We start from the raw sequence: 27,394 nt of genomic DNA on the forward strand, positions 1-27,394 counted from the left end.
CACAGGTTGGTGCACAGGGCTGTGAGCAGGCCTCAGGATGGGGGTGAGCCCCGGGCAGTGGCCAGCCACCGTGCCATCCCAGAGCCAGAGCAGCCCCACATCACCAGGGCTCGTGAGTGTTTGGAGCAAGGGTAGCCCACAGGGGAGGAAACCCGTGGGAGGGAGCCAGCAGAGGCCCCTGTGAGGAAGGGGGTCCTGTCCCGGCCCACGAGGGTTTGGAGGGGCCTGGATCGTTGTTCCCTTTTCCCCTGGCAGAACTGCAACCGGGCGTCCCCTTGCTGAATGGGGAGACCCTAGCATAGTAGCACCTTTAAGACCCAGAAGGGTGAGCGAGTGCCTTATAGTGTGTCGCTGGAGGTTTTACTCTTATATGAGTACAAGTGTATTCCTATCTTTGATTTCCACTTATCATGACAATGTTTGTTCCCGGCCTGTAATTAGTTATTTGCATTTATTCCTGTTGACGTGCTGTCTTTATCGGCATTTACCTATACTCACTTGTTCCTGACCCATTACTTACCTGTGTGGGTTGAAGCTCTGTAGGAGGTATAAGTTAAGTGTATAATATAGTCCGGTACCATTGAATAAGTGATTATTTATACACATACATACAAACATATATACGTGTGGATGTGTGTGTGCATACCTTTATTTTATTAATTAATAAACCTGTATAAAGTTAAGCAGTTGAGTCCTGGCCTGACTTTATCAGGAACCAAGGGGAAACAGTGTGGTTGACACCGTTCCCTGCCACAGCATCTCTGCCTGCTGACAATCCCCTACAATTCGGGGAGGCGGGTACATACCTGGTGTACACCCAGGCTATATAGCCTAATTCTTAGTCTTTGTGAGCTGTGAGGATAACCCCCAGAGTGCAAAGCAATCCCGAATGGACATGGTGCTGTCTGCCAGGATGTATATACAGGCAACCCCCGCTTTAAGCTGTTTCACTTAACGCTGTTTCGCTCATTTTAAATTGATACCCAGTTTCATTTAGCGCTCAGCGAGTTTCATTATAACGCTTGCGGTTGCCCTCTTGGGTCATCAAACACCATTGTGGTCGCCATCTTGGATCATCAAATACTTTTGGTTTCCCTTAACGCTCATTTCACCTAATGCTCGTTTTTTCGGGAACCAATTAAGAGCACTAAGCGGGGGTTGCCTATACGTACAAAAAGACAATTAAACCCTGAGGCAAAAGGGGCAGGTGCTTTCCTGGGTGTCAGCTGACCTGTACGACTGCTGTGTGCACCCTCTTATCTCGTGATAAAAGCCAGCTCCCCAATGTGTCCGGTTTTGGGCGCCGCACTTCAGAAAGGATGTTGATAGACTCGAGAGGGTCCAGAGGAGGCCACTCGTATGGTCAGGGGCGTACAGGACAGGCCCTACAAGAAGAGACCGAGGGACCAGGATCTCTTCAGCCTCCACAAGAGGAGGCTGAGAGGGGAGCTTGTGCCTGCCTACAAATTCATTAGGGGGACGCAGCAAGGGATCGGAGATGCTGTGTTTGCCAGGGCGCCTCTTGGGGTAACAAGGAACAATGGTCACAAACTGACAGAGAGCAGATTTAGGCTAGATATCAGGAAACAGTTCTTCATGGTATGGGTCGCCAAAATTTGGACTGGGCTCCCAAGGGAGGTGGTGCTCTCCCCTACCCTGGGGGTCTTCAGGAAAAGGCTGGATGGGCATCTGGCTGGGGCCATCTCACCCCAGCCATCTTTCCTGCCTAGGCAGGGGGTCAGACTCAACGAGGTCCCTTCTGACCCTAGTTTGGCTCCCACTTGCCACCAGATACCCACGCAAAGTTACCATAGAGCAGGAGACCTGCAATAACACCCTGCCCCTTTTGCCCCAGGGTTGAATTGCCCTTACGTACGCACGTGCTATGTGAAACCTCACGGGGAATGATGTGTCCATGTCCAGAGCCTGCAACCAACAATACGGCCCCAGCTTTCCCCTGTGTCAGGTATGCCTCTGTCCCCTGCAGTCCCAAAGCAAAGCAGGATGTGAACTATTGGGAAATCCCTTTGCATACTCAGGTGCTCAGGTGACAGGAGCCGCTGGAGAGGGGACAATCCTGTAACGGGTAAAGACCCTCTGCTTACGAGTATTACTGGAGACCAGGAGACCTAGTTTCTCCTCTTTATTCTATCGGTGCCTCAGTTTCCTCGTCTGAAAAACAGCAATCACACTTATCCTCACGGGGAAGCAGCCAGGATAATGTTTACAAAAGCACTTGGAGAACCGCAGCTGAGCGATGCTAGGGAAGGGCAAAGTATCGCACTACTGGAGAACCAGACTCTGGTGCCCTTCGGCTGGGTTGGCCATTGCCCCCGGGTGCCACCTGAAATCAAGAACGCATCAACAATCAACACTGAGATGACTAACGAGGGAGGAACTAGCATCTAAGCCATGGAGTCTGGGAACATCGTGCTCAATTCCTCCCAAACCACATCCCCAAGTGGGGTCTAGATGGACAACCCGAGCTTTGTCTCCGGCTTTTCAGCCAAGCCTGCCAAAAAAGTCCGCATTAGTAGCAGCAGAGGCAGTTGTCACAACAACGTGGACGAGAGCGTAGTAGAAACCGTGCACTTTTCTATCGGCCTGCTAACTTCTGTCGAGGGAGATGTGAAAAGACGAGGGCAGCAGGTCAAAGCCATAGGTAAGCACGGGGCAGACAAGCAGTCTGTTGAGCGAGGCTTTGAAAACAGTTGGGGAACGGGAACACTTTTGGGCTCCGAAACTATCCGTATTTACCCAGTGAGCTAAACCACCATATCCTGTTTGTCAGGAGGAGCAGCGACGGGATTTCGGGACACGCGCTGCCAGAGAGCAAAGACCTCGTCGCAGCGCGGCATTCCCGTACTTCGCGTGCTTGACGGGCACCGGGATGCTTCTCGCTGCTCGATTCGCCCGTCCTACAAAACATCCATCGCCAAGGTATCAGCGCTAGGCGATCATAACTTTCACAAACATTTTTCCAGAAGGCACCACTTATCAGTCCGACTTCAAAGAGCTGTTTTCACCCCCCTTTTAAATTCGTCTTGGAGTATTTTAAACATGAGGCTTGCACTGCATTTTGCAAGTGATACATATCAGGTGTGTCCTTCAGTCAACATTATCTGCAGGGTTTCAAGATTAAAATATTGATTTAATCCCATCAGGTCTTAGCAGGAAGCGTGGTGCATTACCTATCAATTGTTTCTTGTCTCTCCATGTCTCAGCTGCTCAAACCCTACTATATGGATCATAACTAAAAAAAAATCAACCAGTCTATGGCCTGACTTCTGTCAGTCTGATGTAGCACATTTAAATACTGGACAATAAAAACAAGCTACTTATTTCATAAACAGGCCTTTTGGGCTAGGTTTTAGAAGCTGTGAATTCACTTTGGACCATATATTAGTAGGAGAAATACCACTGTTACTAGAGAGACCTGTCACAGATTGGGAGGTGAGATGTGCAAGTTGTTAAAAGGCAGGACAAAGGGTTGGGTTTTTTTTAACAAATGTGGAAATCACACATGAAAGCTGACTGGCGCGCACGGTAGAAAACACCTGAGCAAATGCAAACATCTGAGCAAATGCCTGCATCACCAAGTGCAGTGTTTTCTGCACATTAGGATCCCATTGTGTGCAGGTAATGACAGCACCTGCCAAAGTGAGTAAAAACCTGTTTCACAGCCCAGCTACTTATTTGTGCAAGCCAGGCAGCTGGACCGCTGAATATGCAGCTCGTCTGCGTATAAGCAGCTCGCTCTCAGCACATACCCGCACATCCAAGATCACGTGCCAATGCAGAAGCTGGGAGGAGGCTGGTTGAAATGTAGCCTCAAGCATTATTTTTGTCACGATGCGCATGTGACAGCAGCCAAAACAGCCAGTCTTGCAAGGAACTGCAGATGGGACGCAAGACGCTTCGTGCGTCCTATTTAGTGCATTTTTCCCCCCGTTTGTAAACCTAGATCTATTAATTCCACCAGGTCGCTACAGAGTACGTGAGGCAGCTCCGCAGGTGGCATTTCCACTATCATCCAGAAAACTGAATAAAAATACAAACAATTCATCAAACCAGGAGGCCATTTAGCTTCACAGGTGTAACACAGGCTCACAGGACTGCTCTCCGTTTCTTGCGGAAAGTTCCCCCAGTCGTCAAGTAAGTCTCCCTGTTAAAGCTTTACTTCTGGTCTGAATTGACCTAGCTTCGACTTCCAGCCATTGGGTTTTGGTATGCCTCCGTCCCCCGACATTAATGGAGGGCCCTCCGTTATCGACTTGCTCTCTTGTGTAGGGACTCGTGTTGCCTTCATCAACCAAACTGGTGTTCCCGTGAAGAGAAGGTACCGCTAGGTTGCCACGGTCTCCTTTGGGAAAATGGAAGTGTTGCTTGTCATTAATCTTAGTACTGTCCCCTGGAGACAAAACTATGGCTCATAAGCCTCTTTTAGTCCCAAGTTCCAGCATTTCTTTATCAATTTCTGTATCCTCTGGTCCATTATTTCGCCTACGAACATCATCCAGAAGGAGCTATCATCGCCCAGGTGACAACAGGCACGGCTTGTTCTGTTACAGTTTTGTAGAGGTTTTCTAGATTTGTGTCCTCAAAGTCTTGGGGTGCCGTGGTTCGGTGCCTGATGTTGCTTGGCTTGATCTCCCAGGTGGACGGCTGGAGAGCCCGAGTGGCCAGGACAAGCCCTGCTGGGACCAGCTGATCTTCTTTGAATCGGTCATTTCCTGTCAAACTTAGCAGTGCCATCAAACCAGCGTCTTCTGACAAAAGGCTATTCCATCGGGAAATTCAGTCAGCTCATCATCTTGTCTAGACACTTCGGGAAGCACATCCAGAACAAAGGAAAACTTGCTTGAAGACAGGTTCCCTGCACTTGTCTTCTAGCTACATCAAATGCACAGGCTGGGAAAACCATCAGTGCTATTGCTTTGCCTGCAAGCTCTCTCAGCATTGCTGGTCACAACACCACCAGTCTGGGACTCGACAGCGCAAGAGCCGGGGCACTGCTGGGTTCCCCAAAGACTACCCAGCCCCAAGCTGCCCTAAGCCTGAAGGGCACAGGCATTAAACTTTGAGTTCCCTCTGCCCCCATCTTCTTCCAGGCCTGAGCAGAGCTGATGATCCAGCCATATCCTTACCGCCTGGCAAATCGATACCATGACTGATTACAACCCCCATCCCCTCGGAGGAAGCGATCCCGAGTACAGGTCAAGGAACGGGACCTTAATCATTCATGAGCCTCTTACTGCATGTCATGGGGCTGCGTTATGGTTTGTTCTTATTAGCCTGAGAAAACACCGAGCTGCTTCAATCCAAGTAAGAAAGGGGGATGCAGCATTCCTAGGACAGCAACCTCTGGGCCTTTCCTCTAGCTAGCATGAGCATTTTAAAAACTGAATAAAAGGATATCACGGTGTGCATGCACTCGGGAGTGACCCTAGACTGCTCCTGAGATGGGGCTGAGCATGTTGCTTGTTCAGGAGTTACCTCTACGTCAGGATGCATCCGACAGCCTTTAAGCCCTGCCCAGGACTGGACCCCTCTTCTTTCATCTTCCTGTTAGTGGCCTTTAAAAAAAAAATAAGACAAAGCAAAGCCAACCTCTTCTGGATTTGTATCTCTAGAGGAACTCTCATTTCCACCAACAAATGAAGTTCTTGTCCCAAGGGCTGAGCTTTGGACATGTATAAGGAAGTTATTTCCCCAGCAGCGATATTTCTCTGGCTGGTTGTTCCTCACTTGGAAGAAGACTCAGAGCCAGCCCCAAGACCCTCGCTCATGCACAGCCACTCGCATCCAGGCCAGCAGAGTCCACCCAGTTAAGGTCTGGAGGACTCCATGCTAAATTGTCTGCATTAACAGCTCCCAGCAGGTCGCACAAGCTGGAGACAGGCCCAAGGACGGACACTTGCCTGGGTGATATGGTGACTATCCTGGGAAGGCAGCCAGACCCCTCTCCAGATGCTCCGATCGGGGTCTGAATCCAGACTTTCCCCATGCTGCCTATGCCCCGTCTCTGTGGGCTGCGGTTACAAGAAAAGTCTCACGCAACGTGCAGCTACAGCTGGTAAACTGTTTTCTCCCCAGGTCATTTCCTGACATTATTCCCCTAAGAGTATTGGTGAGCTTCATAAAGGTTGCTTCTTCCAACAGTCACCAAGAACGGCTCCTAATCCCGCAACACCTGAAAATGTTGAGCAACAGGGTTTCCCCCTATCGACTGTCTGCAACTGCTATACCCACTAAAACCACGGCTGCCAAGATGCAACTTTTGAAGCCACAGAAGAAAAGCCATTTTACCTGAGCAAAAGCGAAAACTCAATTAGCTCCAGTGAATTTGCCCAACCAATTTGAAAATCCATAGCACCTGCTGGACATTTCTGGAACCACTCAAGGTGGTCAGATCGGGTCCTCACAGTAAATGAGGGTCGTAAAGGGCGCCTGTCCCATCGTGCCGCTGGTCGCTCGATCGCTGCCCTCCTCTCTTCTGTAAGACAAAGACTTTAGCCTTTACACCACGACATCGCGGTGCCTTTACCTTCCACACTACTGATGCAGAGCTCCAGTACACGTCTTCAGCGTTTGCACCGCGCTGGACATGGAAGGACGCTTTGCATGTGGGAACACTTCAGTGGAGCGCTTGCACATCTTTGCAAAAAACCTTCTGCTCATTCATTCAGGGACAGCGAGATCCCAGCAAGGCTGTTGAACCTCGCAAAGGTTTGGAGCTTGAGTACATGCAATACCAAGTGTAGGTGATGCTCACTCAAGGAGGATTAGCCATCTGCTTTCTTAGTAATTCTCTCAAGGAACTGGCAACCTGACACAACTGCCTCTATTTTGAAAGCGCTTCTTGGTGACCAGCAGCAGATGCTTCCGCAGCCGACAAAGGGTATTTATATCCAAAAGCTGGCAAAGAAATTTGCCAACTATTTGAGTTGGTCTAATAAAAGATATCAAGTTTACCCAGAGAACCTTGCCCGTCTTGGTTGTTGAGATTTTAGTGGAAAGCCTTATGTTTCCATCGCAACACAACGAACTGGGGACCAGTCCGTTATCATCTCAGCACACAAGCCCTGCTCATTGTCATCAAAAGCACGAGTGCTTGCGTCAAAAGGGAGAGGAGACCTCTATGGCCAGAAATGGAAAAAAAAAAAATCGCCTGCTTCATGCGAATACTGACTCAGGTGTACAAGTGACTTCCAGCGAAGCATGGGATGCATGGTCAGCAAGGCTAGATTTCTTCTATGAACCTAAAGCTGAAATGTATATTTAACTCTGATGACCGCAGCGCTAATGAAACAATTTGGTTTTTTTTATAAGTTTGCTTAGTTTGTTGTGTTTTATACATCACAGATGATACAGCAAATTAGAACTTTTTTTAAAATGCCCATTATTAATTTTTGCTTAGATCTTGAACTGAATAATATTAGCCTTCAGCCCCTAGCATATTCTTAACATTTCTACTTTATTTTTAACTGGAGAAAAATATAGATTATGTTATGTGGGGTGACGCAACACACCGTCTGCACCACCGCACCCTTTTCAAAATCCTAGATCCACGCATGGCTGCATGGACCATAACAGATTGCACCAATGTCCCCCAACAGAGCACTCAGCTTTTTGTCTCCTGAAGTTAAAAGGACAGGTGCTGTGGTGTTTAAAGCTGGACATCAAGGCTAGGGACAAAAATTACATATGAACCGGTATAAGTGACTGGGAACTGGCTCAAATCTGTAACACAACAGAAGTTTAGTGCACATAAACCACTTTCAAAATGGCTGAAACCAGTTTAAGATGAACCTGAATGGATGTAGTATCAGACTTAACTGGTTTAGATTAAATCGGTTTATTGAAATTTTGTCCCAGATCTCCTCCAGATTCACAGTCCCCCGGCATCCCAGGATGCTTTGCACCTCCCCAGCAAACCCACCTTCACAGGGTGCATAGGCTAGTCTTGGCCCACCTGCCTGCTCCAGCCCAGCAGGGAGCCATGTTCTAGCGCCCCCTGGCTTCTGACCTGGGCCACTACAGGCATGTGGCTGCATTTCCAGCATCAATAGTAAATGTCTGTTCACTTGCTCATTGGTTCAATCTGCGCAGCTTACATTACCCTGTGAAGATTGACTCAATTCAGCCTCGGGCTTTTTGACTCTCTGTACTTAGCTCAATAGTCAGCAGCGGTAGGCACCAATTCCCATGGCACTTAAATCAGTATAACTCAATATCACTTTTTACCTTTAATACAATATAATTACAGATGTATCTGATATAAACCATGCTAGTCAGGGTGAGTTAGTATTTCATAGCCTAGCCCCCACTGTATAACTGACCAACAGAGAAAGTAAAGCTAAGAACGATGTGCATGAATCAAAATGGCGTGTGCCGTATTGCATCTGCAGCCTCCCTGACATGTGCATACCACAACCCACACATACATGCCTGCCCCTGTGCCAAGACAGAAGGGTGCGATTCTGGTGTAAATCAAGAGTAAGTCCATTGCAATCTCCTCCAAGTGAAAACTGCATGAGTTAGGACTGAGGGGGGAAAAAATGCTATACACGACCATTGGAGCATCTTAGTTTTGAAAAGTCAAATGCAGATAAGAGCACAATCCAGCACTTTGCAGGAGGCACAGTGCAGAAGGCAGGCACTTTGCAGAAGGCAGGGCAGAAATGCACCATATAGACTAAGTGAATCAGAGACGCTTCGGTTCGCTTAGCCTATATGATGCATTTCTACCTTGCCTTCTGCTTGACTTCAGGCTAACACAGCTAACTTCCTCAATCCAGCTCTTTATGACTGCTGAATAATCATCTTCTTAAGCCAATGTGAGCAATTGGTGTGATCCTTCCTGCACTGCTCAGATAAACACCTGCGCCTTCTCTTGGTAGCCCGCAGACCGAGGGGGGAGAGCCGTTTGCCATCTACCCACACGGTAACGCAGAGGTGCAAGCCGTGTCGATCTAGATGCCCCACTGTGCACTTCTCATGTAGCATCAGGCTTTCTCTGAAGAGAAGGAGGTTCCTTAGGTTAAGCTCTTAATACCCAATTAATTATTTTTCACGTTGCCCTTAATACTTTTGCCTCATGTTTTCATACGTGCAGTAGCATCAGATTTTCCAGCCCAAGAACTCTCCGCTGTGTAACAAACATTGGAGTTCAATGGCACGCTCAGTAAGTGCAAAGGGTCACAGGAGATTAAAGATGACATCATTTGCTTTGCCATTAATCCTGCGTTGAATATTATCCAGGAGAGAGTAATTTTTAATGGGGCCCTGGTTTGTCTTGTTTAAACTTGCACATACCTGAGCTGCTTTTAGGCCTGAACCCACAGAAAAGAAAATAATGCAACTTGGCTTTGGTGCAAGCGAGACGTGCTAAGAGCACAAAATCCACCTCCTTTTATCTCTGCGTTTACTCAGTGGCACAGAGTCAATAGCAGAAAATGGAGATTGTTACATTACGGTGCACCTAATAATACTACAGCATTCCTAGCGCCAATTAACTCCAACCCATTTCAACACTGCAAATCATTCATAGAGCACTTCAGATAATATAATGGATGGAGGCAGTAAAAGAGGAAAAAATAAGCACAATGTGAGAGTTGAGTATTCAGACCTGCACTGCATGCATGGCACCTTTCTTCCAGTGATCTCCAGGTACTTCACCAACAAGCAAGCCACAGTGCTCGTGTAAGGTTATTAATTATTATGCTCCATGTTTTCAAGTGTGGGTCCCCCAGAATGACCCTCACGTTGTTCATTTGTGCAATCCATGAGGCTAATTTAAGGACTAAAAAAATCTTTCCTTCAAACTCACGTTTGCTGCGACTTCTACAGCAACTTCATGGGTCAGCTGGTGATGTGCCAAGTCCAATAGGCACCAGATTTCCATCTGAGCCCAGCAATCCACTGGGCTTCGATGGTTAAGACATGCCTGCTCCCGGAGCCACAGGTTCATACAACCAGTAAACCTGTTTATAGCTGGACGGTGGGCAGCGTTTGGCACAAGTCTGGAGAAAGGCTCAAACTCATGCCCCTGAAGCCATAATGAGATGCTTAACCTCGCTTCCATCATATCCCAGCATATTTAGGCACCCAATACATGTGCTTAAGAGCTTATCTTTCAGGTGCGTGGCAAGGATTTCTTAGGGTGATCTCTTTGATTGGACCAACTATGTCGTGGGATCGAGTTAGACAAGTGTTTGAATGCAAGACATCCTTCCTCAGGTCACACTTTTAATCTTTAGGGTCTGACTTTTCACACTTCCGGTTTATTGCTGCTTTACAAGGGGCAGAGAGATGAAACCATTGGCCTAAGTTTGCACAGGAGCTCAGTGGAAGAGAAAAAAAATGGAAGTAGAAGCCGGGATCCTTTTCTAATCACATACAATTCACTTAACCTGGAGCGCTGGAGGGCTGACTTACGCCAAGAGCACAACTACCCAGGGGAGTTCGGGGACTGAAACCAGACCCCTAGAAAAGGCTGTAATTTATATAGAGCTGCAGTTTGAAAACTAGCCAGGATTTTTCAACTGTACCTGGATAGATTTTATCTGCTGTTGTTGTGGACTGGTTTGCGTTTGGTTTCTAGCCTCCTTCTCAGGAAGAGATCTGGTTGTAGGTATATAATGCTGCCCTGGTGATGCCGACAGAAAGCGTTCAAATACTAATAGAAGAACATCAGTTTAGTAAGACTTTTTTTTACCACCTTCTGGAAGACCCTGTCAGCAATAGCAGAGCAGTGCCCACGCGCGGGTCAAGTGTGCGCTGACTGGCCAGTGCTGGAACGCAGATTTCCGATTCCAGAGCCAGATGCATGACAAAAGTTGAGGCTTGTACTAACAACAAATAGAGGAGAAACTAGAGAGAAAAAATAAATAAAACCAGCACAGTATTTGGTTTTGACGAGGGTATCTCCGAACGCGCGTCTCTGTGGAGGTTTGCAACATGTGAGCCCCGAGAGCGCGACTTCCTGCACTGCGAGGGCAGCACTGGTAGCTCTGGAGGTCTCCATCAGGCAGATGCTACGTTGTGCTTGCCCCGTACGAATGCCAAACCGTGGTCCCTGCCCCACCAACCAGAAGACAGGAGCCAAAATCTGAAGGAGGAAAATATTTGGCAAGGGAGGAATGGGAGAGGAAATAAAAATAGGGTTCCCTAGGACAGAGTCGCTGTGTGCATGGGTCTTGGCTAATCAACTGTGATCGAATACTGGGCCAAATATTCTGAAAAGCACCAGAATTAAAGGCAGAAAGGTAATTCGTGGCTGAGAGCACTAGGGCAAGTAGGAAAACATTTGCAGGATGAAGCCTGAACCCAAGTGGGACCCACTCCAAAGCCCAAAGTCACTGTAACGATTCAAGAGTCACTACAGTGGGCTCTTAGTGAGGTCTGACCTCTCACTTACTACTTAGTGCTTAGCATGCTAAAAATGATCAGTCACTAATTAACCCTCACTACTCCCCTGGGAGGAAGGCCCTTACATATTTTCTCCTTTGCATAAAAGTGGGGGAAGCAAAAGCAAAGGAAAAATGGGCTTGTCCAACTTTATTCAAGCTACTAGCAATGGCAAGGGTAAAACTCGGGACCTCCTGACATGTGGGGCCGTATCCACCCCTTCAGGGGCTCACGTAGCAGCCATTTCTTCACTTGTGTAATCCGTGTGGCTAATGTGTCAGGGACTAAAAAAAAAAATCTTTCCTTCTAACTCACATTTGCTGAGACATCTTCAGCAACGTCACGGGTCAGCGGCTGGCGTGCCAAGCTCAACGCGGCGCGAGCTGGCCGAGAGTCTCGTTTCCTGGAGCTGCTCCACCAGCTGGTACCCGCCTGCCCTGCTGTCCCACACTTCGACTGGAAACGCTCTGGAGCAGGGATTAGTCTTTTGTTCTGCTTGTACCACCCCTAAGCACGCGGGTCCTGATCAACAAATGCAGGTGGGGTGGTAGAATCCCTCCCCGGGTAAAACGACCGGGGCAGATTAGGATTTTCTTGGACATATTTCCTATTTGTGACTATTCACCTGCAAATGATTTTTGTTCAGTCAGTTGGGCACGAGCCGTGTGGTCGTGAGTACGGTAAGCTATACCAGCTAGCCTTGCTGGGAAGACAGGGCACGTGCTATTGCCTGTGCCCGTTAGCTGCATAAAGGTCAATGAAATCAGCTTGCTGGTCTGAACGCTGACATGGAGGAGGTCAAAACGTACTTTTCCTGAACACACTTCAAGTTTGCAGAAAGAGCTAACTTCCTGCCAGAAAGGTTTATTGACTCTAAATTTTTTGAAGCTGAAGAATATATACTCAAAGATGCAGGCTCAGCTCAAGTGGGTTCAAATTATTATTCTAGTGAGTAGATGTCTAGGGGGTCGGGGCAGTGTTTTAAAAAGGCGCTTGCCCAAGGAATGAAGGGATAAGCACTGGAATTGGGCTTTTAGATACGCCTTTCTCAGCATGAATGCACTGATCTCTCTGATGATTGCAACCAGGGGCCGATCCAGGGGGAGGAAAGGGGACCGTGATGCAGCTGCACCCCCTTTGAATCCTGCTGTACCCAAACTAACTGCCTGGGAGGGGCAGTGGCATTTCTATTCGGGCAGCAATGCGGGCTCATTCACGGCTCATTACAATCCACCTCCATTTTGCTAATCTCCCGTCAATCCAGAGCTGTTAACAACCCTCTCTCTCCTTTTTAATCATCTTGATGTTCCACTATTCAAACATCTTTTCTTCTCACTCTTGCTGTCCCTTGGCCATTCCTGGAAATGCCTCTCTTCTATTTCCCAGCCCAGCAGACTGTTGTCACTCTAGAGAAAAACTTTAACTCCGGTGTGGGAATCACTGACGGTGAAGCACGGGCTGCAAAATACTCAAGACGACGAGCCTCTGTTTTGTGAATCTGAATAAGACACGTACTTTTAATTATCATGACCACAGGACTAACAGAGCAGTATCTTTTGACAACGATTTGCCTCATTTGTTGATCTACCAAATGAATGCGCATTCCAATAAAGTTATATTTCTTTGTCCTTTGAGCTTACACTGAATAATATGGCTCTATATCCCTAGCCTATTACTAAGCCTTTAGTTTCTCTTTAATTGGAGGAAAAAAAGGTATTGTGTTAGATAAGATGATGCACCACACAATCTGCACCTCCCTTTCTAAAAATCCTAGATCCACCCATGATTGCAATATTTTAAGTTATACAGTAGAACTGCATTTTCCGTATCGAGACGGTTCACCATGTGCTTTGTTCACAACGACTTGCTGGGTTAAGGACAAACCGTTCGGCTGTTTGCTGCAGCTCTGTATATCACCAGCAGCCTAGTTTGCAAACGCTGCTAAGAATCTGAGTGCAACTCTGTTAGGAGCTGACTTATTCCTCAAGTTCAGTTCTTTGGTGGACGCTCAGTCCTCACAGCAGGGAAATTTTATAGGATAGGCCTGGTAAACCCCTGGCTGATAAGTAAGCGCATCAGGCTCTGGAGAGATTACAACATGGGACAAAATCAAGAAGCACGCTTTAAATTTTCATGATCTCAAGTCATCAGGGTTGGTTATTTTAAAGATGAAAGGAATGATCTTCATTTCTAATTATACACAGAACGTGGAAGCCCACTGGGGGAAACTCGGGCCTCCAAAACCAACAGGCAGCTCTGTTTGCAGGAAAGAGAGAAGCCCCGGAGACCCCTAAAACTGTTTAAAAATTCTTTTTTATGGTGTGGATAAGGAGGCCTTCATGGATGCGTAAGCCTCGCTTTCTGATGTGAACCTGAGGAGGACTTTGGAGGCAAATAATACATTTACAAGCAAAATATGACTTCAGTTCAAACCAGCCATAGACGGGACTTTTTATTCAGTAAGCTCACACCCGTTCTAGTGGGGCAATGACCACGAGAGTAAACTAGCATGTAATAAGTAATATTTGCTACACGCTGGGATCCCGTTGCACATTTGATTGAAGGGAGCTTGACTTGGGGTCTTGAACCAGATTTAAAATAACACTTTACATCACCATTTGCTATTCACACACTGGGACAAGGGCCCAGCACTGCTTCCACTGTAGACCGTAACAAAACTACTAACGACTTCAGTGGGTCCAAATGTGATGTAGATCCGGAAGCGTAGACAGCTAGCGTAAACCAGTGTAATGCCATTGAAGCCTGAATTGCGATGAGTTGGTTACAGGCTCGAAGAGTACCAGATAGACTGGGATGACTGGATAGACACGCACACCCCAAAGAACAACAAAAAGACCTTTTTTTTGGTTGAAATTTTTCAAGGTGTGGGGGGAGGTATCATGTCCCAGGTATCTCTGGGATTGGGCCAGATAAGATTCAATGTAGGCTTATACTTATTTTTTTTTTAAATTGCTAGTTGAAACATTGGAAAAGCATGAGTTCAGTTTATAAAAGCAAGGTCCCAGGTTTTGATTAAATCATTAAATCTGATGTTATGGAAAAGAACCCGTTGTTCAGGTAGGAAGATAAATTTAACCTCTAAACACTTTGATATATTTGTGCTGACACTCATGTAACCGGACAAGGAGACTTTTGCCAAATCCCTGCTCGTGGTTGATGCCTTGTTTACTCCCAGTGCCATAGGCCACGAGTAAAGTTTCACCCCGAAGCCAATGTTTCCATCCTACTTGTACATCCCTGGAAACGCAAGTCTAAGGGATGAAGATCTGTCCCCGAAGCAATGCAAATGATGGCCAGATAACAATCCATGGCCTACTGACCTAGAAGCAACAATAAAACTGGGTTTTCATTGGGAACAACAAGCAAGGGGCTATTCTGCTAGTAAAATAAATGTCAAGAAATTACCAATGAAATCTTAACACAATCAAATCTGGATCATTTAGAAACGACTCCTGCTGCTACAAGAACAGTCTTGGTAAAGTTCATCTTAAGAAGGGATCCACACATTGCCGTACCAGTTAAAAATGTAATATACCAAAGAAAAAACTTTCTAACAGCCCCGCATCTGCAGCCCACAGCAAGCTGATTAAAATACAGGCAGAATAACATTAAGTATTATACTCATCCGAGGAAGCCCCAGCTGGGAGCTGGGTTTTTTTAATGCTGCACACTCAACAAAGAGGAAGGTAGATGCGCTCCCCATCCTCTAGAGCTTGCAATGGATTAAATCTTCAGTGTAAACCAGGGCTAGGCCTGAAACACTTCACAACCTGAACTCCATGGGCTCGCGTGACCTTGCCAAGGCACGCTCGGTTTAAAGCCACCGTAAATTATAGCCACCCACCCAAGCATAGATGTGCTGGAGAGATAAGAGACATGGACCCCATGCACCCACCATGTAAGTCGGCGTCATCTGCATCCGACCGACCGGTCTTCAACCCACGGATGAGAGATGGAGCCATGTATGCAACAGACTGCCACCTTCCTCAAGCTGCCTCTGACCGCTGTGACCACACCTGAACTCAGTTATAGTCACTCTGTACCACATTTCCCCTCGCACCTAGGAACCAAAGGCAAAAGGCCGTCTAGCACCGGAGTGTCCTGCGGGGATATTGAGATCCTACAACATCTCATTCAAAGTGAGCCCAGCCCAACCTCTTTCAACGGTTTGCGACCACAATGGTCTATTTAATCCGGACGCACAGTTTGCTGGGGTCAGCTGTGATATTTCTGTGCTCTTCCATGGGATAAACCTGGTCTTCTTATGCCAGCCGTTGGGCTCATTCAGTAGCTCTTGTACTTCTGGCCCTTTGCTGCTGAGGGACGTGACAGATTAGCGCTCTGAAGCCGACCGCAGATTGCCATGGCTAGTTGGCTACTCTCCCCTTCGGGGCTTTGACCTCGGGTCTGATGCCGATTGGAAACGTGTCGAGATCTTTAAAGAAAAAGCACTGGAGGCTCTCGTTTCCAAAAGGACGTGCAGGACCACCCTTCCCTAAAGCGCTACTGAGCTTGGCAGGGAGGTTTTGGCAGGAGGGCAGAAAAACCCCAAACAAACTAGCTACACAAATCACACCAGCGGTAGGGCAGCAGCCAGTCACCGCTGCCTTGTTGTACCCCTGGTCGGTAGGATCCCAGGGCAAAGACTTTACCCCGGGACAAACGTGACAGCTAGTCACAGCCATGTGGCACAAGGCAGACACCCTCCTCTTGCTCCTGCATTTTTCTTATCAGAGCTCTTTGGGGATTTATCAAACATTAAAGATAAGTCTCAAGAAAACCCTCTAAATACTGGCTTGACAGCAAAGACTGTAGGGCACGGAAAAAAGTAAGAGCGATTCACAGCCACAAACTGATGCCGCTGTGACCTGAAGAGTCGGAGGATGGCATTTGAACGGCCGGCAGGGAGAGCTTACTGAGCTCTGCTTAGCGCTCCTGGTTTTGGTTGCATTTATTCACCCACGATGTCAGTTTTGTTAACAGCAGTTTTAAATGCATTGCCTCGCCTAAGGATCTCACGATGTAAAGACGACAGATTTATCCAGGTGTTGCGCAGGCTGGTCCAGCTCTCCACGGCTTCACCGGAAATCGGGCTTGCTCGCTGCACAAGAGGAGGCATGGCGCAGGCGCTGTACTTAGGCAGGTGTCTCGTCCAGCGTGCCGGTCGTCACACACAAACGTGTCAAAATGCAACACTTCCATTTGGGGAAAAGCAGCCTTGATTTACAAAAAGGGGGAAAGAGGGACCAAACTTTAATAAAACGCTACTTTAGGGCTGACAAGTCCAAAACAGACTCCACAAAGCCCAAGTCGCTTCAGCTCATTTATATGCAAATATGTGACATGTGAAATAACATTGAATTCAAAGACTTAGCAGCTGCTTAGAGGAGATGATGTAGGTTGGGACAAAGAACTGACCATCATTAGCTCATCTGAAAAAATACTCTGAAGGCAAGTTTTACTGGATATACATAATAGGAACAAGATAAATTAACTGAGCTAAGCCTCGGGATATTGCTTTATTAAAAGATAAGTTGAACAGAAGAGGTCTCGTACATGGATGACCTGCCTGAGACAGCAAAGTTATTTAAAGGCTATAAAGCTCTTCTGAACACAATCTTTCCTGTGTTAATCAGAAACAGCTTAAAACAACAGCGCAGGCACATCCTAGCGCTGCTTTAGCTGAACAAGTGAGGCCAAATCAGTAGGCTTAAAAGTTATTTTTTCTTTCCTATCAGGTGGGATCTGCTTAATAATGGAAAAGTAATGCCAGAGATCCTAAAATTAAGCTCCCCCCAGTTAGAGAAAGCCACTTGGCAGGAAGGTGGCAATTCTGACCTGTTGGGTTGTTTTCTGCATCTTCGGTTAACTCCCTTGGCTCTGAGGTCCGACAGTTGCATCTTGCCGTACTACCTTTCTGGCAGCTCGTTTAATTCATTAGCCTTGTAAGAGCAATCACCTTGGCACCAGCACCAACACCCACGTTGCTCCCCACCCACCCAAACGAGGAGGAAAAAGTGATGATGGAGACACGCACTTCCTTTGATGTGGTCCTGCTTGTTGATAAAGCATGCCAGAGTCCCATGTCCCTGGAGGAATCGAGCGACTGGTTGTAGCTTCTTGGCTCCCAATTTCCCTTCTCCTTTCCAGCCAGCGCTCTGCCCATAAAACACCGCCAGCCCCACGCCGCTCTTGGGATTCCCACGTCCTTGCCTTGCAGCCTCTGCTCGCGGACGTGTACCTGAACGCCAGCCGCCCTGCGATGCATCCGCTGCTCCGCAAAACCCGCGGCTCCTGCGGATCAGCTTCTACGCAGCCTTGCCCGTGGCTGCATTTGGCCATCTTACTTCCCCGGGGACCTTAATGGCATCATAAGACCCACCATCTTCAACGGGATTTCATCCAGAGCAAGAAATATCATACTAAGCCGAGTTGGACCCAGGGGAGCACACCGCACAGCTTCGCCAATGCAAGATTGGCTCCACTGAGAAAAAGGTAATTTTCCTTCTCTATTCTCTCCCCCAGAGAATAAAAGGCAGCCATGTGGAGAAGCTGTTTGGGTGCAAGAATTCAGACATTTCTATCGAAAAGTCACCTCGTCTACCCAGCCCTCAGGAAAGAGATCTGTGGTAACTAGAAATCCAGGGACTTCAGAGCAGGATCCGTCAAAAGATTTCCAGCTCTACCTCCTTTGAAGAAGAGCTTGGAGTAAAGCAGCCTTCCTAGAGGGAAGTCAGACCATCTGCTTACCCAAGCCAGCACCAGAAGGTGCAGGAAAAATGGAAAAAAAACTGAACAAAATGAAGAAAAACAAAACCAACCCCCCACCCTGCCCCATAGCCTTATTTGCAATTCCCTGGGGAAGTTCAGGTGAGCTCTCATGATAGCCTCATAAATCTAATTAACTATCATTATCCCAATTTTAAAAAGACACAGGAAAGGGAAGCAACTCGGAGAATGCGGTGGAATTAGAAATATGAGATTGCCTGGTTCCAGTTCAGGAAACCAAGATGCAGGTGGACAGCCTTCTAGTTCGCTCCTCCTGATCTCCTATCGCAAACAAGCTTCCTAAATTTTTAAGCAGCTGTTGTGTAAAGTTAGTATTAATTGCAGTTTCTGGCTGCTCAAGCTAGAAAAGGGAATTTAATGAGCCACAAACCCATTTATCACGGAAAAAAAACCCCACTTTCTTCCCCAACAAAGTTATAAAACCAGACCAAAACAATAAAAAGAGTCAAGGCCATCCATACACTCTGCTCACACAATGTTAAACTGCCCCCGTTACGTGTGTCACAATATCGTGCATTTAACTCGGTAACAAGCAGTCAAACTTTGGCACAGCTTTTGGCCCAAGGCAACTGCTTATCAAACCCAGGATGTCGTGCCAAGGAGAGACGATAACTATTTCCTAGCACACGAGGCAGGAATTCTGCACTAGCTGCAGCGCTCCACATCCACCAAGATACCTACGGCGCCGATCGCATGGTTTTAGCAGAACCGGGGTCTGTCATTACGTGCCAGAGAGAGTCATGACCATGTTAGGCAGATGGTAGGGCTCTCCGATGCCTTATAGACTAACTCGGTCAGAGAGGCACGATGAGCTTTCGTAGGCGCTCCTTTGTCAGACGCTATAAATGGATGTGCAGAGAGCGAGGCTACTAAATAGAAAGGAATAAAGTCATTTAAATATAAAGGGATAGGGAATGTAGGCAGAAAGTAGGGGATGCCTCTGAGAGAGGGGAAGGGATCAAACCATGCAGTTAACCCACTGAAGGCAAAGAGGGCAATAAATCTAGTCCAGGTAACAGGATAAGAGCCCAGTGTCTATTGAGACAACACTTCAAATACCCCAGTGTGCGGATCATTTCTTGACCAAACCATCCGTGGACCAACAACACTAATTATAGCATCTGAGGCTCCTTTCCCAACACCGTATACACCACCCCTGTTTGCAGGGACCCTCCGCCGTCTACAGCAGACAGAGGGCAATCCCTACACGAGAAGACGCCAGTCTGACATCGGTTCCAGAAAGACACGAAAGTCTGGAGCCGCACACTTGGACCTCCCGGGATACTCCCTCGCTGACCTCCAAGGAGCTGTTCTTGCATTTTAAAGATGGACTCGAATGCAAAATTGTGGAATAAGAAGTCACCCGCACCCGATCATAATCTCTGGATTATTTCTGGTTTTGTTTTAGCTTCCAATACCTTTCACTACATCTTTTACTTAGGGGCTTGCAGGCTGCCCGCCGTGGATCGAATCGAGGCTGTCCCCCAAATTGCCACGCAAGGAACCCGCGAGGATGGGGCCCTCCGTGCACGTCTTTATGCCGGCAGGGTGAGACGAGAGACCTCCGCAAGAGGCAAACGACAGGCCCTCCTATCGGCTTGGTAGCCGAGGCTCCATATCAACCTGCAAGAGGATGCCCTAAATTAGCACATGCCGTGGAAAGCACAGTTCCCTTGTCAGCACTTACTCCCCAGCCACTTTGGGGGTTACAGTGACCACTCCCCTCCCCGACTTGATTTACGATCTCCCTTTGCTGGAGAAGGAGGAAGCAGCTAAAACTTCCTGTCCTGGCAGACTTTCCACTGCTTGGGCCCCAAGCCAGACACAGCATTGCGCCCTGCATCCCAGGAGTCGGACGGAAGCATTTTGGGACCAGGAGGATGCCTTTGAAGGTGGTGATCGAAGACTAATTGCTGCCCAAAGGAGAGGCAAGCCATGCGAATGCAGGTTTTCGAGAAGCGGGATCAGTTTTCTCTGCGGAGATCTGCTGAGAGAGACTCGGTCCAGCAACGCCGGCACAGACCCTACCCGCAGCTGCATGCACGATGCAAAAGCAAAGGCCGCTGGGAATCAGTCCCGTCCGACACTGGCTGGACACAATACCTGGGGGAAATCTTACCTCTTCGAGCCCTGCGATGTCTTTGCAAAAAAAGAGATTTTGCGTGTCCAGTTTCCTAGTTGGTCTAATAAAAGGGATCGTTTCTGAACCAAGAGCTCTAGACGTTTGCATCTCGTTGAGCCCTGATGCTCCTCCATCTGTGCAGCGGGATTAATATTTCCCTGCCTCTGTTAGGGCCTTCCAGCTCTTCGGAGGAAAGGCTGTATATGCAACAAGGAAAACAGGTGGGCCCTGAAGGGTCTGAAGGTTCAGGCAAGCACCGAGACACGCGGATGGCTCATCTGATCCGTGCCAAGCTCCCAAGCCTGCCAGCTGCAAACCGTCAGGCTCCCTCGGAAGGTTTTGGTTACCACCCGGCCTCAAGCTGGCCTGGAAATCCTGCACGTCCAGCCTCCCACGGTATGTTAGCAATTCTCCATCCAATTCCTGCTGGAACCTGCACGAGGAGAGCTGCATAAAAGGAAAACATAAATGGGGGAAGTTAGCTGAACTTTCGCTAACCCCAGGAAGAGCGCAAGGGGATTTCTTCTTTTCTCTCCTCCGGTTTGTCCATCCCTAATTAGTATCTCAGAGAAAGCCATGGCAGTATTTCGTAACCTTATTAGAACAAAGAGGCCCAGCCAGAATTCCTCGCTGCTGCAGAAATTTATGGTGTGCGCTCCATCCTGTGCATAACAGTGTCCCGAGGAGCCAAGCTGCCTGGGTGTTCCTCCGTGCCGGGGCCAAACTGTTCTCCAGATCCGCAGGGCTATAACTCAGAGCGCATCCTAAACGGGGACTGAAACGGCTCCGTGAGCGCTGGCCCCAAATCTGCTTCAGCGAGCTGCCTGCCGGAGAAGCACCGCGCGGTGCGAGCTGACCGCGTGCAAGGGATGGGGCTGGCACGTTTGGTGGATAAAGGAAGTACCGCTATGCCTAGTGAGTCCAGGACTCCTGAGCTGCAAATCGAAGAGGCTGGAGTTTGGGGAGCTGAGACGGGCGCTTTAACCGCGCTTCCCCAGCTCCCTTGACTGTGTCCATCCCCTGCAGGGCTGCAGCGTCTTACAGGCCTGGCTTCGAAAGGCTTTTACCCAAAACTGCAATATTTTAATTGGGGCAAATTGCTATTGTCCTTTCCACATGCACACCATTTTGAGGAACTCTCCGTGCCGGCCTCACCCTGCTCTCATGCCAGTGGCTGGACGCTTTACCATTGACACCAAAGAGCCAGCACCAAGTGCTCTAGCAGATCCCAGCGATTACAAATTTAAATTAAGGCATTTTTAAACCAAAACAGCCCCCTATCCAGTGGTGCAAGCAGGAGATCCTGACCCCACTTCCAACCACAGTTTAGGCAAGGCGGACCGTTAGTCTTTCGGTCTCAGTACTGCAAGGAGACACTTCCAATCCTTCATTGTTTAGAGGGGCATGCAGCTCTTTGGAGAGGACTTGAGCTCAAGTATTAACAACCACCTGTCCAGGTATTTGTAGTCCAAGACATCTGAGGTCCTGCACTGTTCACTGCAAATTTTGCCATTTTGTGGGGTCCCAATAAACTAGCAAATCCCTCTCAGGTCCCTGGCAGTGATCAAGACGCATGGGAATAGTTATGCAAGCGTCTCAGAAAGCCTTTTTTATGCAGAGCAGGTGGAAAAGTCTGCAATCCACCCCGTTTTGAAGAACCATCCTGGATTTAAGGTACAAAACAGAAAAAACTGTTTGCTGTGCAGGGAACGTCTTCCTCCTCGAGAGAAGCGCCTGCGGCTCATGCCGATTACAGCTACTCCAGTGCAAGGGAGATCCAGGAACAATACACGCTTGTCGGGCTCTCACAACTGGTGCTGGCTGGAGACTGCAAACAAATACCTCACAAAAAATCATTTGAAGACCGAACACATTTGCTTTGATTGCATTCATGACTCCTTTTGTGTCTGCTGGATTATTCCCTGAAAGCAAGTAGGTTTATTGGTATTGAATTAACGTTAAGTCAGTTTTCCCACCAACTACTATAGAAAGCTCTGCTTTCGTAACAAGTGTCCATATTGAAATTTGACCCTAAGTTACAGTCATCCAAATCGAGGGGTAGAACAAATGCCATAAGATTTGTGTATCCAATCAAAAAAAAAAAAAAAATCATTGAATATTCAAGAGCGCATGAACGGGCCGAGACCTGGTACTTGGAGAAAACCGAAATTGAAATAAAAACTTTTTTTGGTTTGGGCAGGTTGCGGGGGGGCTAAAAAGCCTCTTTGAGAATAACTCAGAAGGAGGGACTGCACAGTACATAGACTGAACCATTCATCGTCCATCTTTAATGCGGCTTCAACCGCCGGGTTCATTTCCAGCAGGCTGAACGTTATGGGCCCTGATCAGCTAGTGTAAGCCAGCCTAAACGCTTGAGCCAGGTTCAACTTTGGTGCCAGCTTTGCTGAGCCGGGTGCAGCCCATAGATGTGGGGTGACCCAGGCTGAAGGGAAGCCGCTGTTCACCACCAGCACTGCACCGCTCAGGTGACTTCTCCTTGGGTAGCCGAGGCAGAAATCAGCAGCTGAAGAAGCGGTCCCTGTGGGAGAGACTTTACTTAGAAAAAAAGACGCATCCTTCCCGATAATAACTTCCAGTTCCTCACTCCGCGCTCACATCTGGTGCGCATTTCTAGGTAGCCGGTTTCACCAGAGTGATGAGTCCACATCTGGCGCTGCCCCGCTGCTGCGCGAGCTCCCTGCCTTCCCAGGGTGCGCTCACACCCTCTCTTCCTCGGTGCCAACGGGCAGCGATGCACAGCTCCCAGGCGTAACCGGGACAAAGAGCTGGCGCGTGCGCGGAAAGAGAGACGTCGCGCTTTGGCGGGAGGCGCAATGGGCACGACGGGAAAGCGGGAAAGTCATCCAGCTTGTATAAGATATGCCGAAACCTCGTGTCAGCCCATCGTGTTCTGTATTAAACCCAGATGTATATCATGGTCTCATCAAAGTAAAGTGGCTATAGTTGTTACACTTGGCCAGCTGGTTTTAAGCTCTCCTTTTCCCTGTAGTGTAATATATCCACCGCTCATCGGAGCTTGCGTCCCGTGGAATCTCTTTGCAATTTGTAACCCCGTGCGCAATATGAATCAGCTGTAATTTCATAAGTCATTCTGGAGCCTCTGTTTAATAATAAATCTTCTGATAGCGCAGGATAGCAAGGGACAAAACAAAGGCCTGAAATGAGGGTTTGACTTTATGACACAAAATAAATGGGGGGGAAAAAAAAGACATTTGCAAAATCCACAAGGGGTCACTGTCTTGGCAGAAATAATCTTTTAAAATGGACTTAAAAACCAGAAAATGGTCTCTCCATAATAGTTGTAATAGGCTGGGGTTAAGTGTGGGGGGATTTGCTAAGAAGTTTTGAACTTTGCTCGGGTCCGACATTGAAATTCGCAGGACGGAGATGCCAATTTTAAGAAAGCAGTCAATCAACAAACTGTCTTAATGGACCCAACCCCTCTGTTAATAGCCAGGCGGTGCCTTATGGATGGCTTGCTATAGAAAGCCTAGCACTTCGTCAAGGAGCAGAAGCGGGGCATGGACTAGGGGCAAAGTTTAATGTCTGCACTACAGACTCCTCAGGCGGAGAACCGCTGGCCTTTGTGCAGACGCGTGACCTGCCTCACGACGCTGGGTGCGACTGGTGTTCACAGAATAGTCCCTAAAAGCCCCAGCCGTGGCCAAGGCCCCTCGAACTGTGCAGTTATTCAAGTGCACCCTGCAAACGATTGGCTCTGCCCTAATCCTGATGCACTCAGACAAAGACAGAAGATCGGGGGGGAGGTGGCACAGGGGAAAAGTGACTTGCCCAAGGTCACGCAGCACCACAGTGGCTGGGCAGGGCGGATATGTCAGGTCTGCCAAACCTCTCCACGCGGCTAGGTGGTCCCTGGGGTGAAACTATTTCCACTCTCCTCTCCTCTGAATTTTCAGTGCAGGAAAATCTCTCTTATTCAGGCGTAAATAAAATCAGCATCCGTTGGTAATTGCTCACCGAGACACTTTCTCCCCCACCCATGTAGCCAGAAGTGCCCTCCCTCCCCCCTGCTGCATTGCTGCCACCCGAACGAACTTCTTATTACCATCATATGCCGGGGGGGGGGGGGGAGGAGGCATTTGTTGGAGAGCCCATTTGACGCAACCCAAATGAGCTGCAATTCAGGCCAGCTTTGCCCTTGCCCAGCCTCACCCTTTGAAAGTCCATGAGATAAGCGGCGCTTCTCAGCAGGAGTAAATTGGGAAATGCATTTGAAAAGGAGGAGCTTAATGCCAGCCGACAGGTCTGAGCCACCTGCTGCTGACAGGCCTCTCGCTGCACAAGAAGCATCCCCGCGACGGGCTGGCATCCTAGGACGCGGCATCCACCACCGCAAAAGCAGCAGAAGAAATGCTAACGGCGATATTTCATTGCTCACAATCCCGGGAGGTTTTCAACCCGCCTGGAAGCTGGAGGGTGGCGGGGTCTAAGTTTTAAGCAGGAAGCTCTGGTGCTGCCAGTCTCTCCAGCAACATCGCTTGGAAGTTGGGTTTTGGGGGGTTTTTTATTGCCAGGAAATGCAACATTGAAAACAGGATGGACGTGCAGGGTCCAATCCAAGAATGATTTTGCTTGAATACAGTCTCTATTTCCATTGCATCTGAGTGAAGAGAAGAGTTTCCTCCTTCCTACAGCGGAGAACGCCGCCGCATCCAGGAAGGGGAGAAGGCGCGACCGTGTGCAACTAGGAAAGGCAGCCAGGAAAAACACAGAAGTCCTGGACTTAGTCCATTCAAGGAAGACCTTACCTAGCAACTATCATCCTTTCTGCTCCAAGAGGCTGGAGCTTGTCCCTCATAACAGACTGGAGGCAAGGAGGGGCAAATACAGAGGAGATTTGGCTACCCTCCTATAGAGGGGCAGACGGGAATTTGGGAAGGCCCCCGTGAGCTAGGAACAGAGGCCAGGAAGTGCTGGGGCTGGTCCTCAGCTCCTCCTTGAGTTGCCGTCTTCAACGCGAGATGTGGGCCTGGCTTGGCGGAAAACCCTTAACCTGCCCGACTCCAGGACTTGAGGGTGGGCCAGCCACCCTTGCCGGGCTTCCTAAGAGCCCCTGTTTCCACATTTTGAAATCAGAGAGTAGGCAGGAATGGGTAGAAATAAATGCAGACACCCCATCTGCCAGCAAGCATCACTACGCCAGCCCCGGGCAGGCAGTGCCACGCTGGTGTTGGTCTACGAAGAGGGGCAGAGAAGGGATGCAGGTGTGAGAGCTGTCGCAAGCAGTGGCTTGATCAATCCCTTGATTTCTGTAGGCAGGTGTTGAGCTTCTCCCAACTCCCCCATGCACCGGGCGATCGACAAGGCTCCTGCGATTCATTGCGCTGGGGATGGGGAAGGCAGGAATCGATGATTCAGGCTGCTATCAGATAGAGAAGCAGGCAACGGACCCCAAAAAAATCCCAGCGAGTCGCATGAGTGCAACATGGGTCAGGACTTGCTCATCGTGGGAGGACACTCGTACCTGGGGATGCTTGTACCTGGACTGGGATAACGTGGCTGTCTAGACCAGCACCAGCATCACCTCCGCAGGGATGTGGAGACTCCTGCCTGGCTGGTTGGTACTTGGGAAGAACCGCCGGCGCGCTCACAGAGAGGGAAGAGAGGGCACGACTGTAACGTTGCCTTCATGCGAGCAGCTGGGCTTTGCTCCTCCTGCCTCCCAGACCAGAGGCAGAGACACAGCTTTCACACGGGGCTGCAGGCAAGCTAATTAGCTCTGCCATCTTGCGCCATCAACTCGGGTGCACCTGGCGCGGTAGAGAGCGCTGCAGGCACAGCCCAGAAAAGCGACGGTCTAGAAGACAACGCTTAGCCCCTGGCTGAATCAGTGCTGAAAAGGAGGGTTCCCATAGGGAAACTCACCCTTTGTGATAGAAAAAAAAAAACAACAGTTTCCAACAACCTAATTTTTCCATTTCTAGTTTTCCAATTTAAAAAAAGAACCAAAAGAAAAAAGACTGGATTCTTGCAAAATAGTAGCCTCCAGCAAAACACTTAGTTTTAGTCAACCTTTAGCCTACATTAAAACAAACAACAACTTTCAGCTGCCTAAAAAAGACCATGCAAACCCCCAATGGACATATATGAAGAAGGGCTTCCTAATAGAGCAGTACAAGGTATTTTAAACACAAGATTTGTGCGCCTTCTGCCTCTATTCACGTCAAAATAGACACTCCTCTGTCACATTAATTCCAGGTACTTTTATTTTATTTTTAAAATAAATAAATAAAAGACATACTTGCGAGCCGCTATCTTTTTCATTTATATTTATTTATTTAAAAAAATAAATGAAAATTAAAAAGACAGCAGCTCGCAAGTACGTTAAAAACAACAGGCTGGCAAGCCCGGATAGAAAAAGCCGCCTGCAGAAGTGGTATAATGTCAGCTCCTTAGATTGATGGGGCTCTTCCCTTTGCTCTGTGCAATCTGGACCATTGGCTTTGGCCTCAGGATTTTAAGAGGAAGGAGAAAGGCACGCTGAATTCCCTAGCATTTGAATCATTTAAGCCTTTGCCAAGAATGGGCCTCCCTCGTTACAGTTTCATAATTCTTCAGTCCTTTCAGACTTTAACTCAGACACATCATTTGGGTAATAATTAACTGCTCAGAGCACTCAGCGCCTGCGCGGCGGAGCCCCGTGCGTTCCAGCTCGGCAGACAATAGTTGTGAAGCAAATGGCATTTTGATGTGCATTTCTCTCCACTCTTCGTGCTGCGTTGGGAGCCAGGAAGGGGAGCCATTTCCACAGGTCACGGGGGCTTGCTTTTTTTCTTCCCGTTAGGTTTGCAGGGTGCGGGTTCCTCTCCTGGCAGTTATCATGCATGTTCCTGGTAATTGGGTTGTGGTTTCAATTCTGTGTTCCCAAGCTGAATCCGCTGGAGTGTCAAATGACCCCTCTGCCACAAGACGACCGGCGGCGCATGCTCAGTGAAAATGGTTTCAGATGTTCTGCATTAACCACCGGGATCTCAGAGCTCCCCCTTTGCCCTCGGCCCTCGTTAGGTG

Source organism: Crocodylus siamensis, chromosome 15 (genome assembly GCF_052110815.1).
Source record: "Crocodylus siamensis isolate JL-2025a chromosome 15, ASM5211081v1, whole genome shotgun sequence".
NCBI lineage: Eukaryota > Metazoa > Chordata > Crocodylia > Crocodylidae > Crocodylus > Crocodylus siamensis.